A 17,333-nucleotide genomic window follows, 5' to 3' on the forward strand; every position below is an offset into this window, starting at 1 on the left:
GTTTGTGAGTGTGTGCATGTGGTGTTGAGCAGTGCGGGGAAGGGAAGGAACTCATTCACATCCATTCTGCCCACTCATATATTCTTACTACTGACGTCGTCTTCTTGCCACCTTCTTTTTTTTTTAAAGATTTTATTTATTTATTTGACAGACAGAGATCACAAGTAGGCAGAGAGGCAGGCAGAGAGAGAGAGGAGGAAGCAGGCTGTCCGCAGAGCAGAGAGCCCGATGCGGGGCTCAATCCCAGGACCCTGGGATCATGACCTGAGCCGAAGGCAGAGGCTTTAACCCACTGAGCCACCCAGGCGCCCCTTCTTGCCACCTTCTTAATTTGTGCTTCAGTTTATTGTATCTGCTTTTTGCTTCCTTCCTTCTTTATTAGCTTGTGTTTATTTCAAATATAACCAAATATAACCGAATTTCTTTCTCTATCAAAGTCAAGAATTATTCAAAATCTATAAACTATCTCCATACAACCACAAGATCAGAATTCCAGCAGAATTTTAATTCCTCTCCCAACTCCTAGACTTCACTGAAGTAAACTTAAATTTTAGTTACAGATTGTTTTATTGTTATAATCTGTCTCCTCTGGCCTAAAAAGAAGTCCTTAAAATTTGCATTAAGCTTACAGTGACACTATCTCTTAGTTACTATGAATTTCATACTCACCATTCTATCTTTTATGACTTGGTTTGCCTTCTTGATGTCTTTATTCTGATTTATTTTTCATTTGGCTGGAGTATTTTCCTGAGTAACTGTTTTTATGAAAGCTATGTAGGTAGCATGTTTTCTATGTCTTCTTACGTCTTCACAATTGAATGACAATTTGGGTGGATGTGGATGGGACCATGGTCCTTTTTCCTTAGAAACCATCATCTCTTAGTTTATGCTATCTGCCTATGAAAAGTTGATTCCAATCTGATTATCTATCTTGGTGAGTAATCTGGGTTTTTTGCCTGGAAGCTTGGATTGAGAATTTTCAAAGGATATGAAGTAAAAAGTTACTCAAAAAAAATTAACGTCTGTGCCAAGGATTTAATGATTTCACAAAAGCAATTTAAGAATACTTTATATTCTACTTTAAAAAGTGGCTAAATTTTACCAAAGGCATAATAATTAGTCTTTTTTAGATGAGCAGCAAAAGAGCAAATGTGATTTATCTCTATGATTAAAAAAATTAGGTTATACCGAATGAATTATTTTCTAATAGCAAGGGTTTTGAGAGAAGTTTATGAAACTAAGCACTGCAAGAGAAGTTTCTTAAAAGCCCAGGAGGCCCACAGAATTGGGAAGGAATCCTAGATTCAGTTACATAACATTAAGCAATGGAAGAGAATGTGTCAGGCACTTCACTTACATTATTTTCTTCAGTGGTTCTCAAAGAAGTTAAACACTTAGTCGAGACCCCACCACTGGTAGATAAGTGGCAGAACATGAATTTGAACCCAACATTCTATGCCTCCAGTACATATCCACTTTTCAGCATACCGTATCATGAGGAGTGTCAACAAAGTTCAAGGCACTTGGCTAAGAGCTGTGAGGGACACAACAGTGATGTCACCAAGTCTCAGCCTTCAGGTTGGGTACATCTCCATAGTGGTTATCTACTTAATGAACTTAGCTTTTTAAAAAGTAGCACTTTTCTTCTTCGTAGTAAAAATTGGGCCATGAATCTGTGATTCAGAAGAAAAATGTCCTTATCCAGGTGCATTTTTATACATTAGCATTTAGGGCAAATTGCCCAGAAATTCAACCTAATTTACTCCCAGGATCTCAGCCTATAGTTACTGTTGGAATTTTTGGCAAGTAGATTTCCCCAAGGGTAACAGTCAAATTAAGAAGTATTTTTAAAGAAAAGGTGTGAGAGTCTTAGGCAACAGTTCAAAGCTTGGGGTTCAAAGGTGGGGATGGGTACTCAGCCAAGTGGTGTTTCAGCGGTAAAAGTGGTAAGAGGTTGCCTATATGCCTTTCCTAAACCTCTGCTTAATGGATCATTGGTGGAGTTTGATATGCCATGGTAAGAGTCATTACTTTGCACTCAAAATTAGAGTGGACTATGTTTCAACTCCTAACTCCAAAGTTAGTATAGCAGATTTGGGAGAACACGTCCAGGGTCAGTCTTGAACTCTCTGCCAATAGGAAATACCAGTGTGGGTTTGGCAATCAAGATACACATTTCCCACACCCCTGCTACTCTCTAGGAACAGAACCCAAACTGATGAATTCTGTCCCCATTGAACTGAGAGTACCCTTAGACCAACCAGAAAAATAATATTAGTAACAATAATATTGTTTTACCATTAATTTACCATTATTTGCCAATAATATTGCTTTGCCATTCGTTAATCCTCCCAACAATGCTATGAGCTTATATATCTATTTTATACATGAGAAAACTGAGGCTCAGTGAGATTAAGTGATTTCCTAAAGATTATACAGCAAGTAAACGACAGATCCAGGATTTGAACCCACATAGACTGGCCCTGAGCATTCATTACTAACCACCACCATTTACAAAGTTTCATATGGACACGTATGACATAGGACACACAGAGAAAATTTTCTCTCACTTGGTTCAATCATGCTCAGGCTGAGTGAGAATTTGGTTGAGGAAACTGACTCACTAGAGGACCAGCTCCTACAAAGTTAAGAGCTTTTACAGATTCCAAAGAGATCTAGAAGACGGAATGTCAAAATTTAAACATCAAGATGGGATGGGGTAGAGATCAATGGGAGGACAATATTAAGGGGAAGCTAGAACTGAATGGGCAGGTCAGTACTCATCCCCAACACCGTCCATAACAACAAGATTAAGTCATGCCCAAATACCTGGTAAGCCAAGGATACTGAACCTGCTCACTGACCTCCTCAGAACTGATTTAAGAATGGAGTATGGTTGAGCCAAATGGAAGCATTACAAGAAAGGGCCTGAGAAAGGGCAGAGGCTAGACACTAGAATAAACATAAAGGGAATAATTTTCAGGTCCATGGCCAATTCCAACTTGAGGAAATATCCACTTATACTTTCCCATTTCGAGTTAAATTTCTGCTGTCAAGATATCTGACCTACTTTAATGTCCCTTTCTTTTATACTTCACATAAAATAAATGTTTAATACAAACTTGTTAATTGATGTCAATTGTAAGGTAGAAAGGACAGCCCCCAGTGTCATTCCCATTCTCCCCCCCCCCCCCCCCCCCCGCCACCCCGTGATTGCCTTGGAGACTCACTTCCTCCTTGCCAGTTAGCACTCCCCAGGATAGGATATCCACTCTAGAAAGCTTGCAGTTGTACTCACAACTAAACACTGGCTAGATATGTTACAACTGATTCAGATGAGCTTGACCAGTAAGATATGGGGTGTGGCAAACCAAGGAATCCTCTGTCCAGCCTAAGACAGCCAATCTGGTTCTTTTTTTTTTTTTTTTTAAAGACTCACAGAAGAGTGTATCACGTTAACTAAAATTATCCTCAGCAATGTAAGACTGATGAGAAACCTAGAGGTAAGAACCATAGGTATGGAATTTCCTGGCTGGCTTTTTAACTTTATATGCTGTGAAAAACCCAAGGTTTTTTTTAGTTATTTGAATCTTCCCATATTCAAGGTTTTCAGTCAAGGATGTCTTTGGCTGTCAAGAGAAAATGCTGGCAGCAGGAAGGGGGAGATTGGCCACCTTTTATTTCTATCAGCCCTAGAGGCATTGCTTTGTGCCAAAATACCCACCCCACATGAAAGGATTCTCTTTCTTCTGGTTTTGATCGAGCTCTCTGGCAAGACAAATATGATTTTTTTTAAAGATTTTATTTATTTATTTGACAGAGATCTCAAGTAGGCAGAGAGGCAGGCAGAGAGAGAGGAAGGGAAGCAGATTCCCTGCTGAACAGAGAGCCTGATGCGGGGCTTGATCCCAGGACCCTGGGATCACGACCCAAGTTGAAGGCAGAGGATTTAACCCACTGAGCCACCCAGGCGCCCTGACAAATATGATTTTTCTTAGCACTTCTCTTCCTCCAGCCAAGGCATAGACTGTTTGTTTGGATACATGGTCTCATTTCTTTAATCCTTTAACCTGTGCACCAGAGTGGATGATGGGTCTGCTGGAGCTCCAGCTAGAGCAGCTGAGGAACCAGGGGCCCACTTGCTAAAGAGGGGACACATGTCTAGAGAAAGATATAAGCTCCATGAGATGAGGGTCTGTGTCAGTCTTGAACAATCCCATGTTCCCACCACTGGTCATAATACCTGCCGCATGTGGACATCCAGTGAATGAGGCTGGGCGTTCAATAATTTCTACAAACTTACTTTTGTACAGAAGCTAGTGATGCTAGATGGCAGTGCATGAGAGAATCTGGAAGAAATTTTATCCCATCTGTATTCTCAGTGGCCAGCACTATAGATTATAACATCTTTTCCCAAAGTACTTCATGAGACACTAGACTCAAAATGTGCTCAGCAAAAATTTGATTACCCAATCAAGTCAGTTTGAAATACTGCACACCACAGCCCCTTTCAAGAGTCCCTATTCACAAGAACCTATGAAGGAGACTTTACAGTTTTTCTGTAAAGAAACATGTTTAACTTTAATCCAAAATTTCTTAAAGTGTTTTTGATCATGGACTCTCCACCTTGCACCTTTACTACCCCATGGAAGTAGAGCTCCTCTGAACTCACTTTGGAATTATATTTGGAAACACAGAGTTATGTCATGACTAGACTTCTATTGCCCCCACTAGTCTTTGGAGTGGATATTCGAGATTTCCCTCTAAAATCATTAATTACATGAACTTGATGAATTATAATTTCCAAATCAGGTTGCATGAACATAGAGATAATGAGTCCCTTCTGCCTTCCTCTGAGGAGAGGCTGACACTCCCCTGTCTCAGAAAGGGAGGAGTTGACCAAGAGCAGCTTCTCCGTCAGCTCAGCAATCTTGTGCATTGCTTGGTGTGGAGCTCCCAGGGCCTCAGGCCCTACCTGGTGAGAGAGGGAATCAGACCCCCGTTCATGTGTTCATATGTTCAAGCCTCTGTTCAGGCTTCTTCTTGTGACTGCCTGTGTGTCAGCTTGGCTAGGCTAATAAACCCTTCATTAAATACCGGTCTACGTGGTACTGTGAGGGTACTTTGTAGATGGGGTTAACATCTGCAGTCAGTCAACTTTAAGTAAAGGAGATAGTCCTCAATAATCTGGGAGGGGCTTTTCCACTCAGAAGAAAGACCTTAAAAGCAAAACCGAGTTTATTTTCTGGGAGGAAGAAATCCTACTTGTGGTCAGCAGTTCCGGCCCCTGCCAGAGAGTCTCCAGTGTCCCGTTGGTTCTGGTCTCTGGTAGAACCCTGGCTGATATTCTGCACACGGTAGCTGTCCCCCACCAGCAGCCCTGTCAGTCAGGCTAACAAACTTTTCAAGCAGAGTAAGGAGCATCTTTCCCTCAGGCGTCTGAAAGGATCTGCCTCAAAGCAGCAGGAAGTGTCAGGATCCGCAATCTGTCCTGATAAGAAGGCTGGCAAGGAGAGACAGGAATGCCCTTTGCCCTCACCCTGGAGGGACATGTTCTCCCTGAGGCAATTTGTGTCTCTTCCACTGTTGCTGTCCAGCAGTGGGGTTGGGTAGGGGGCGGTTTGGAGTTTGGGGGGTTACTGGAGATGGGGGAGGTTGCTCAACACTGATGTATTTCCATGCCTAGGCACAACCAGATGAAATAATTTGTGGGAAAAAATAATACTTGCTTTCGATTTAATTATTTTTTCGCAGTTTCATAGTATCTCAGGGCATTTATTTTGCATTTAAGATGAAGAGCATAGATTTGTATACATTATGGAAATAGACTGTGTTTCTCATTTTGATAAAGAATGTGAAAGCCCAATCTACTCAGCGGCATTGACATGAGGGAGAGTTGGGACACGTTTGCTTGTGCATTTACATGGATGTTGTTTATGCTTTATACAGAGAGGACTTTAATCTTCACAATATAGTTTAAAACATTAAAATGTGCATACTCAGTGATTCCTGGTCTAAGAATTTATCCTGAGGATATTTGTAAAGTTGTAACTTATGAAAGATTTCATCATACTTGTGAAAAATTAGAAGCACTTGGGGCACTTGGATGGTTCAGTCAGTTAAGCACCCAATTCTTGATTTTGGCTCAGGTCATGATCTCAGGGTCATGAGATCATGCTGGCATTGGGCTCTGCACTCAGCAGGGAGTCTGCTTGTCCCTCTGCCTCTGCTCCTCCCTCGCTCATGTTCTTTCTCTCAAATAAATAAATAAAATCTTTTTTAAAAAATTAGAAGCCACTTGCATGTCTAACGGTAAGATTAGTAAATTATAGTATAATGATACATAATAGAATAAAAAAAATAGCTGCCATTCATTGAATAGCATGTCAAGCACTATTCCATAAGGGTTTCATATTATTAACTCACTTAGTTCTCACAACAAACCCACAAGGCAGGTTCTAGCATCTTCTTTTTACAGATGAGCAAGCTAAAGCAGAATGGCAGGATAAAGTACCCAAGATCACACAGTTCGCAGGTGGAGCTGGGATTCCAGCCTAAGCACTTTGGCTCCAGAGCTCATGCTCTGTGTCTCCACTATGCCTCATTCGCAGAAAGGATGATGTTATTTCAAACATCCATGTATTCAGAAACACACACATACACACACACACACACACACACACACACACACACAGCATAGCAACAACAAAAAATGAGAATTCTTCACTTTAAAATCAATGATCTTGGTGCGCCTGGGTGGCTCAGTGGGTTAAGGCTCTGCCTTCGGCTTAGGTCATGATCCCAGGGTCCTGGGATCAGGCCCCACATTGGGCTCTCTGCTCAGCGGGGAGCTTGCTTCCTCCTCTCTCTCTCTTTCTCTGCCTGCCTCTCCACCTTCTTGTGATCTCTGTCAAATAAAAAAAAATTAAAAAATTAAAAATAAATAAAATCAATGATCTTCCTTTTTTCTTTCTTGCTCATCTATATTTGCTAAATTTTCTACAATAAATTTAGTAAATATTTTATAGTTTAAAAATAGAAACAAAGGGGCAACTGGGTGGCTCAGTTGATTAAGCAGTGGACTGTTGATTTCAACTCAGGTCATGATCTCAGGGTCCTGGGTTTGGGGGCGGGGGTGGTCCATGCTCAGCAGAGAGACTGCTTGAGATTCTCCTTCTCCCCCACTTGTGCGCGCACGTGCTTTCTCTCTCTCAAATACATAAATTTTTTAAAAATTAAAACAATAAAAACTCGTGTTCTTATTCTGACTGAGAACAGATTCCTCATTTGTCTGGTCAAAAGATTAGAGTCAGCTCAATGAAGACTCAACATTCAGGACAGCTACTCAAGCCAATTCATTCAAGACAAACACGAAGCAGGCAGCATGAAAAGGGCTCCTCCAGGGCTCCCATGTCCAGGCCCCCATGTCATACGCACCATCAAGAAGCCAGTCAGCCAAAAGCCCTCTGCTAGGAACAGAACTAATCTGAGAACATCTCCTGTACCCTCCTTTAGCTAGTTTCCAAACCTCAGTTCTCTCCACACAGCCAATTATCATGATTACCAACAGTAACCGTGAGTTTCAAGTCTATAATCTTTTGAAAAGTCAGGAAATAAAATAAGTAATAAATGCGGTGAGCTGGGACTTCACAAAACTCCTTGTCAGTGGGTGTGCTCTGGATCTTCTGCAGTCAGTATACATGTTGAATTCTATGAGACATTATCAGGAATGGAAAGGTTAGAGCCGAATAGACTCTCACAGTTAAACTCCAAGTATCTTCACTTAACAAAGATCCCAAGGCTCAGAGAGGTTAAGTAACTTGTTCTCAGTTACCCAGACTGTCAGGGGCCAAACCAGAATTAAAAACCAAATTTTTATTGCCTAGTCCATACTCTCTCTGCCGACCCATGCTACTTCAGGGGTTTGGGTCCAGTTGGAAGGAGTAAAGGGAAGTATTAGAAAAAAAAAAAAACAATAGATACTTTATCAAAACCATCATATATTCACTTTTATTATACTATACAAAAGAGAAGTATGCAGAGTAAAATATGAAATTCCCTTCTATACATCACAACTCCTCCACCCCCCCCAAGAGGTAATTACCACAGGAAATAATTTGGGGTGTGACCTTCCAAACCCCTTTCCACAAATGCCATATGTGTATTTAGTGGCGTGCTAGAACCAGATCATACTGGTTCTTGAGAGCCAACTTAAATATTCAGGAAAAGTTGTGAGCTGGTTGTTAAACACAGTCATTATTAAAAATTAACTTATACAAACTTACAATTAAATTATATTAAAAACAAAGATAAAAAGTACTCAAGACTCATCACTTCCTTCACCCCCACCCTCAGCTTTTTACTATTGTCTACATTCCTGGGGTTTTTTGCCTTTATTGGGTCTTATGATGGAAAGAGTAATGGTGTGTTACTGTACATCTCTTCCCAGGTCCACGTGTTTACATTTATTGGATCCGCCATTGTGGGAGCCTTTACACCAAGGAAACTGACAAACACTACAAAACCGAGCAGCCCTCGCCTCCGCCAAGACCTCAAGTTTTGGGGCATCTGGTATATACCATATATATAGCTGGTATATACCAGAAAAGATCTTTTTTTCAAGTTTTTTTTCTTTATAGTAAACAGACTATTGACAATTTGTATAAATCTGTTAAATGCATTTCTTTTCCTTGGTGAAAACAGAGAAGCACTCACCGAAATATGTAAAATCTCCATTTTTTAAACTATGACTCATTTTCTCTTCCTCAATAACCTATTTGCTTGATAATGTAAACTTCTATTTTAACTAAATCCCTGTTTCTTTTAACTTTCCTCTTCAGGGATATTCTGCCTCCCCGCCTCAGTTCACCCCCACACCTGTCAAGCTTTCTTAAGAGAGAAAGAGCATTTTTAATGGCAGAGGTGAAGTTTTCCAAAGGTAATTACTTAATAGGCAACAAAACAAGAATGGCTGGATTTGCTTGGCCATGGTAAGCACCAGGTCCTCCTAGGGGCTACTTGGGCAGTCCTAGCTCCTGGATGTCAGAAGGAAAGCAATCTACTTAGTCCCTTTTGTTTACACACCAGAAGATTAGGTTTCCTTAAATTCCTAAGGAATTTCAGAAGATTAACTTTTAGATAGGAAACTTCATAGGCTGAGCAGGCTGAGAAAAGAAAAAAGAAAAAAATCATGTCACCCTCAAGCAGTTCCATCAAGGGATGAAATTTTAAATCACATCATGTCTCACACCCATTTCTTAGTGCAAAATAAATCACTTGAACAGAGGGCAAGCCAATTTTTACTTTAAAAATGTTGTGTCCTAAGGCTGTCTTCTTGAACTTCAAAAGCACACTTTGTAATTACTCTACCTATCAAAGGAAACTCAACATTTCACCTCCAATTTCTTCAGCTTGTGTTATCACTTTTAATTGTTAATAAACCACATTAATTTTAAACTGATTATTCTGTTTGGGAATTCAATGTTTTCGAACAGAATACCCTGAATTATATATAAGTGGACTTATTTATGTACCAGCTAAAGTTAAGTGGGCTTTTTCTCACTACCTGTCATTGGTTTAATTTTTAGTAATTCCTGCCGTTTTGGAGACTCACAGCAACTCATATCCCTCATTTTTTAAAGGAACTTTTCCAGGAACGAGAAAGACAAAAAATGCCAAGGATTTATTGGGGTATTTGCCCAACATTGATATCATTTGATTGCGGGACATGAGCCTGCCTGTGACTTTTTTTTTTTTTTTTAAAGAAAGTGAAGTGCTAAAAAATAATTTGCTAAACTTGGACCACACTACCAACCTTCATTCAGATTTGTTTAAACCTTTCATTTGCCTAACAAGATTTTCCCCAACCTGGGATTAATAAGATCAGTTCTTACCATCAACTTCTCTACAACTCTAGGCACTGACTGTGTCTACTTGACAGAAGCATTTATTTGCTTGCAAACCATATTTTTCCAGCTGGGCCAGTTTTTTCTCATGGTAACAAAACATTCTTGAGATGGAAACATGCCATGTTTGTTTCCACTTTGGTATTCAGGTCCGAATTCAGGAGCTGAGAGCAGTTCCTAGCTGACTAAAAATTCTCGGAACATTCTTCTCTCTACCTTCACTGTGCCCATAGTGCTGACCCCTTCCCATGGAAGGGCTCCTGCTCCTCTGCCCAGCAAGCCCAGTTCTGCAGCGCCTTTCCAGGCCTTCCACAGGGGAGCAATTCTCACCACCACACCCACGATCAGCATCGCCGTCATCATCCTCTCGCAGGGGTCTCTGTGATGTGAGGCACTGTTCTGGTTTATGTGTGTTGATTTAAGTAATCCTCAGCACACCCATTATTATTACTGCTCTGTAGCTAGAGACCATCAGGCACTGAGAGGGTGGTGCCCAGGGCCACTCTGCTGGGAGATGACAGAGCAGGCCATCCCCAGAGACCGTGGACTCCATCACTCTGCCATCCTTCCTGACTTCATCAAGCTACTTTGTTACCCCCATATTTGTTTCTCTACTGGCCCAAGCCCTCCCAGAGGGCAGGGACCATCTGTTATGCATTCCTACATCACCCGGGGTGCCTGCCATGGTGCCTGGTGAGGAGTAGGGACTCATTAACTCTTTATGGAATGAATGAATGGATTTTTCCTATGATTTCCAGGTATGTGAACAGGGAGATGTCTCCTCAAGGTGACAGCCCAAAGTGGCACCAGGGAAAGAGCTCACCAAGCTGGTGGCCCTGGAATGGTACATGCCCTAAAGTCAAGATCTGCCCACTTCTGGGCTACATACGGTGAGCAACATAAACTGATTTTGTCAATCAGGTAAACATTGATCAAGTATCACCTCCCCCAGGAAGTTATGGCAAGGAAAGTGCCACAGGCAATACTATGATGTACTGTAAGTCAGTGACTGAGGCTGGTGTAAGCTAGCAGTGTTGGTCCTGGGATGGTGGTCAAGTGGGGAAGGTTGAACATTAGCCTACCTTTGCTTCTGACTCTTCAAGCAATCCCCTAGCAAAATTTAAATTTAAATTTATTCAGTTATTTATACATACTCTATCTTTCCCCCAAAATGGTTTCTATATTCAGCAGATTTATAAATTGGAAGTGGAAAGAAATAAGAAAACAAAAGTAGGGACAAAAAATGGAACTCAGAATAAGGCTAACACCAAAAGAAATGTGTAATAGTCTTCATATATTTGCTATGGTTGGGACAGAAGATTGAAACGTATACAGTAGTTTATAACATACATTCACAAAGACTCTCATATTGGGTCCTCAAAGCAGCCATCCCCTATAGCTAATATTATGATGTGCAGGTTATAGGTCAGGAACTAGAAGCTCAAAGAAATCAAGAAGTTTGATCGAGTTCCCACAGAGAGTAAGTGTGACTAGAACCAAGGCTGAAATGAACCCTTTGGGGTAAGAAACTAATTCCAAAGCCGTTGCCTACGACGCATCGCAAATCAGCCACACCTGAACCATCTCTTCCAAATGGGAGAACATAATGAACCGTAGTTTGGGTAAAATCTTTATTTGTCCCTTTAACCTGCAATTACTTATAGCATAATAACAATAATTTGGCAGATGTGCAGAATCTGAGTTTGACTCTAGAACCAGTGTTTTCTGAACCTGATGGTGCATCTCCATACACCGCTGTTGACAGACGTCAGACTCCTCCTCACTGAGCAGGTCTAGGGAGTTTTCCTGAATTTGCTCTCTGGATAAGATCAGACTCTACCTCCCCCTCCTTTACTGTAAGTTCCTCGGGTTTGGGTGAAATATCTTGAGGGGAGGATTACTACAGGAGGGGTTTGCTCCCCAGGGCACAGCAGGTCTTCTCTACACAAGGCATGAGAAAATGTGTGAACCAACCTCCGGACACCTTGGCATAAACCTGATGCTGCCCTCCTCACCTCTAATTAGATGGAACCAAGACATGAATCAGAAGGGGCTCAGACTCAGTGCCTGAAAAAAGACCAAAAAGCAAGCAAAGGAGATTTCTGGTGATGAGGAAAGAGGACTTCCAGGCAGATCATTTCTGGGAGAGCTGCTTCCAAAGAGGTATCTGTATCTTAACTAGCCTTGGGGGACTCTCCTTTCCCTTTACCCCTCCGACCTCAGCACCCTGTCCCTCCCCTCCCCTCCTCCCACCACCACCTCCAGGCCTGTTCCCCACCTGAATAACCCTAAGAAAAGCTCTTCAGGGGTGCCTGGGTGGCTCAGTGGTTTAAGCCTCTGCCTTCGGCTCAGGTCATGATCTCAGGGTCCTGGAATTGAGCCCCGCATCGGGCTCTCTGCTCAGTGAGGAGCCTGTTTCTCCCTCTCTCTCTGCCTGCCTCTCTGCCTACTTGTGACCTCTCTCTCTGTCAAATAAATAAATAAAATATTTTTAAAAAAGAAAAGAAAAGCTCTTCAGACTCTGATCTGCCGCTTCTGTCCTCAACATGTATGGAAGGTTTCTCTGCGGGCTACCATACGCACTTAAACGTGGGATTAACTGCAGCCAGACGCACTGAAAAACAAAAATTCCTTGGCCTCCCTCCTGCTGACTTACTGTGTGAAGGAGGGGTCCTACTGATGTGTTAGCAATCTTTTCCGAACAAAACAATCTAATGCTTTCTGTTTGGGGAACAGATCACCACTAACAGGATCTAGCCAATGACATGAGCACCCTTGCTGCCCTCACCTTCCTGACTTTCTTTCCATGGCCCCCTTCTGACTGTGATAATGTATCAGCATGTACAGATATGGAGACTTCTCTTCAGAAAACTAATTGCAGTTCTAGGGGGAAACCCCAACACCATCTTCAGACTGTCTGAAGTCCAACAAATTTGCCTAGCTATAAAACCGTCTATGACCAATAGACTGTGCTTATTTTTTTTTAGTGCTTATAGAGAAACATGAAATAAAATCCAAAGATACCTCAAAAAGGAAAAGGGAAATAGTTTAATCATTCTTCTCAGTCAAATACTCTGATAAGATGACCACAAAATAGCAGACGCTTCATTTACTGGAACAAACTTGGGAGATAACGTAGTGTACCTTCATTTTATAGTTGACGAAACTGAGGTCCAAAGAAGTCAAGGGAACGCTCCCAGGCCACAGTACAAGTTTGTGTTATGACAAGAAATTGAATGGGCAAGACAGGCAGTAGCAGAAGAAAAGCGGTCAAGAAGGCAGCTCGAGAATCCAAGAGTATGGGGGTTATCCCAGCTGCTCCATTACTTAGAGACACACACATCCTGTCATCTCCTGCTGGACCCACACATTCTCTCCATCTCCGCTGCCATTCCCACTGTTCACAACTCTCTCACCCATTCAGGAGCGGGTGCCATTTCCCACTGACATCTGTGACAGGTAAGAAGACACAGAGTGGATGACAGTGGGTCCACTCTGTGGGTCCACTTTCCACACCCCCGGATTGGGTGTGGGGAAGAGTACAGCAAAGAGCAGCCATGGTGGCTTTATTTAACCTTATTTATATATGCCCTCTCCCTACACCTCCCCCCGCCCCAAAAACCTATCTTGTTGCAAAAAGATTTTAAGCCAACCTATCTTTTTTTTTTTTTAAAGTCTTAAGCACCAGGAGTTTATGACCGTTGGTGTTTGAATTTTTTTGAAAGTGCCACAGTGAAACATGAGTTCAAAGTGTCATCACCCTGTTGCAAGTGGAAAGCTAAAATGCCCTGGTCAACGTGTTTACAAAATTAAGTTAAAGAGACTTTATAGGTTTCTTGGAAAGAAGCCTATAGCACGTGTTACTGAATTTTAGGGTTTTTAAAAAAATGAATGCTATCACTTAAGAACTGGTTTCCTTTTTCTATAGTCTGGCACTTGCTGCTTGAAGTAACAGCTGGCCTTGGTGACAGCCCGCTAAGGAAGCCACGTCTGCCTCTGACGATCTTCATAGAGGCTGAAGACGGAGGCTGGAGGCCTTAAAGAAGTCCTAAAGACTATTCTAACTTACTGCTGACTTACTGACAGACTTTTTCCTAAATGTCTTTGTGATGTTTAGTTAATACAAAAAGTTGTTTTAACATATAAATAAAACTGATCACTACTGCCAGCTAGATCAAAGAGAACTATTAAACTATGAATCTTTGCAAAGAGGGAGAGGGTTGAGAGCCTGGAGTTGCAAAACGACATCTAATATTGCAAGTTACCAGCAACCAAACACATCTGGGGAAAGAAACCTACTGCCACTTAAAATACCTGCTCTATTCTCCAGCACATCTGTGGTGCAATTAAAGAACCTGCTGCACAATTAAAATTCAGGTCAGCACACAGCAACAATGGGGCTCTTTGATGTGAGGTCAGCTTTGGTCATTCTCATATACTCATTAAGCAGGTTAATCAACTTAGTGCAGGATATAGGACAGGAGTGACCGAAAATCTATTTAATTACCATTACCCTGAAAGCATTGGCAGAAAGACCTGTTTTATTTGTTTGACATAGCAACTATTGTTACATTGTCACTGCACGCTGGAGCTGAAGGTGCCACTTGTGCTTTGTTTCCAGCTAACGAAATGTAGATGTAATACAAATATGTGTTTGCATTTATTCTTAGCGTATTCTAAAAGCAGATGGTTTGGTGCATGCCTTTCCTTTTTCTCCCTGTCCATTTCTCTCTTGGTCAAAGTAACGATGCATGAGATAAATTGATGGAGTAGTCTCGTGCTCTTTGCGTTTGTTTGCCTTGCCTTGAGTCAAGAAGGTGCTAATGGAACATATTCAGTCTGGATGAGTAAACTTGACTCCTGTTCTCCTGATGGGTTTTATACAGCCCCTGCAAGGAGAACAGGTAATATGAACAAGTAACACCTGTTGTGAATGCTTTAGTAGAAGGGCCTGGACTTTCAGTCAAATAGACTGGGATTTGAATCCAGCTCCCTAATCTGCACTCACTAATGAAATGAAGGCAATAAGATACTTCGCAGCACTGTTGGGAGGATACAATAAAATAATGTAATAAGGTGCTTTGTGCAGTGTTTGGAATGTGGTAGAACTTAATGATGACTATTTTTATCATTAAGAAAATGCTTTAGTCACATCATTAATCAGGGTATAATTTTCTTCTCCTCCCTAAAAACAGTATTCAGTGTGTATCAAAACAAACCAAGTATTCTTTTTTTAAACAGTTATTCTTTTTTTAGTAACCTCTACACCCAACATGGGGCTCAAACCCACAACCCCAAGATCAAGAGTTATACACTCTTCCAAATGAGCCAGTCAGGCACCACCACTAGTTTTTTGTTTCTGTTTTTGTTTTTTTCTGATGATAAAACTGAACATACAATATATAATGTTAAAGGAAATAATGAAACTCTTTCTCTAAACTTTCAAATAATAGGGTCTAAATGACTTCAAGTGGAAGACACTGTGAGTGCGTGCCATGGGCATCCAAATGCTTCTTGCGTCATGCCCGAGTAAGATATAGGGAGTCCCATCTTTGGGGAGCAGGAGGTGACATGGGAACATTCGAGGTTAAAAAACGTAAGTAGCCCCAATAATATATCACTTAGGAAAGTATACTTGATTCCTGTTCTTTGTGGTAGTTCTGTTCTATAAAGTCACTATAAACACTGAATTAGCACATACTGAACCATTATTCCTGGGGGAAAAACAGGGTTCGGTTTCTATGAATCTCTTATCACAACATTTTTGTCAAGAGATCAATACATAACCTTGTTTTTTGTGTACTTCTGTTTAAAAACATCTTATTTATTAGGTACTGTCGGGTCACCTGGGTGGCTCAGTCAGAGCCTTTGGCTCTCGTCATGATCCCAGGGCCCTAGGATCCACTCACCGCCCCCCCACCCCGCCCGCCTTCCAGGGCTCCCTGCTCAGTGGGGAGTCTGTTTCTTCCCCTCCCTTCATCCCTCCCCTCTCCTGCTTTCTTGCTCACACTCTCTCTATACCTGAAATATATAAATAAAACCTTTTTAAAAAGAAAGCTATGTACTGGTGATTTATTAACATTAAACTCACAGCCAACAGCATTTCAACGCATGTCTGAACAAAGCTTATCCAATACACGTAGGTTCTTCATAAGGCATGGTCCACAGCCATCTTGCACACAGACAGTAATTCAGCAGTGTGCTTAGGGGCCATTTTAAACAGCAAAAACACCAAAAAGCACAAAAATACAAAAAGCAGGGCATTAAAATGACCACAAAAGGACACTTGTTTATTGACTGCAGCAGAAACAAGAACGCAGAGTATCGCACTGGTCAACCTCAGCTGAGAAACTTGTGTGCTGGGCAACTCAAATTTTTCACCATTCCACCCATGTCTATGAACGAGCATGAAAGTACCACCAATATTGATTTGGAGGTATAAATAAATGTTAACAAGTAGGTGAATTCACAAGTATAGACCATGATTTATGAGGCTTAACCATGTCAACTTGAAAACTGACCTGTCTCTTCTCAGTAAGCCCAACATAGCAAGTCTTCTCTTCTGTGTTTGACGGAAAGCTCTTTCTGTGGGAAATGACCAAATAAAGCCATTAGATTGCATTTAGGGGCCACACTGCATGAAAAACACTAAAATGAAACTTTAAACATGAGAATGAAATTCTGGAGAGTCTCAGGGCAAGGAGATCTAACTGTATGAGAAGCAAGAGTGAACTGAGACCCACTGCAGGACCAGAAGGATCAGGTCACCCATTGCCCATTTATTATGGAATAACTAGATAAGAGACTAACTGCAAAAGATGATAATAACTATGTCATGTTTATTATGTGCCAAGCAGAAGTCTAAGTTTAGCTTGTTAATTAAATATATGTTAATATAGTTATTTATTAAATACTTTTGCTGTTATTATTTAATGGTACAAGTTGTTGTTTTCCTCCATTTTTTTCTTTAGAAGAGTTAGTTTGGGTGATTAGAAGCAGAAAAGTATACCGGTAGGAAGCCTAGAAGCCACAGATTTCTAGAAGTGTTCTTACATAAGAGTATCCACTGATTCATGTCAAAAGTCACCACTACTCGGTTCAACAGGGTCAGCCAAGAGAAATCTTCTTCAGACAGCTAGATAATTCTTAGGATGACAACGTGTTAGACTGGATAGGAACCCAATAGTCACCTGACTGAACCAAAGAAGCTCACAGATGTTAAGTGACAGATCTAATCACTAACATACCTCTGAACTGATCATTTAGAAAAATTATCTGACCATGACAATAAATGGTGAAAGTAACTTGGTGAAACCCACTACTAATTTAAAAGAAGAGAGATGAGGATGGCCACTTGTCCTCTTACAAACTAAAATATGTTATAGGAGCACATTATTTTTTAAAATGTGGCACTGAGGATAGGACACG

The sequence above is a fragment of the Meles meles genome, chromosome 2, assembly GCF_922984935.1.
Source record: "Meles meles chromosome 2, mMelMel3.1 paternal haplotype, whole genome shotgun sequence".
Classification (NCBI taxonomy): Eukaryota; Metazoa; Chordata; class Mammalia; order Carnivora; family Mustelidae; genus Meles; species Meles meles.